The sequence below is a fragment of the Apaloderma vittatum genome, unplaced genomic scaffold (assembly GCF_000703405.1).
Source record: "Apaloderma vittatum isolate BGI_N311 unplaced genomic scaffold, ASM70340v1 scaffold1696, whole genome shotgun sequence".
NCBI classification, from domain to species: Eukaryota; Metazoa; Chordata; class Aves; order Trogoniformes; family Trogonidae; genus Apaloderma; species Apaloderma vittatum.
Window position 1 is genome coordinate 1,890 of NW_009719767.1, and position 616 is coordinate 2,505.

The following is a 616-nucleotide window of genomic DNA, read 5'->3' on the forward strand; positions in this document are numbered from 1 at the left end:
ATTCACTGAGCTCAATTAAATCCTGACCTCATATTCAAAAGGGGTAGAAAAAACAATGTAGAAATGAACACTGGAGACAGACACAAGCTTTACAAATCTCACAGTTTATTCTTCTCTCTGTGCAAATCAGAGCTACTAAACATTTCACAGTGCAGGGGGGAGAACTGATTGTAACACTGCTTAAGCTGCAGTTCAGTGGGATTGTTCTGGGTCCTGGATCCCAGGCAATCTCCAGGTGCTGATGATCTGGAATAAAAAAGAACTGCAAGGCCAGCATTTCCAGTAGCTGTTACTTGTAATACAAGCTATCTCCACAGCATCTCCAAGGGAAGCCTGCTTTCCTCCTCAGATATCACAGCTTTCATGGATGCATGCAGACTCCAAGAATTTACAGCCAGCAGCACGTAAAAAGTTTATGGCACAGTTTCAAAGTCAAAGCTAGCAGAGACAGATGAGGAAAGAGCAAAGGATAAGCTCTTTTCATAGCCACTTAATCTCACACAGGACAAAACAGAACAAAGTTTAGCAGTGGAAGGGTAAGCTGGTCCCTGGAGCGTAAGGGTAGGGTCCTGGCCAGGCCAGCATCACCGCACTGGCTGGGCCCCCCGGGGGCACC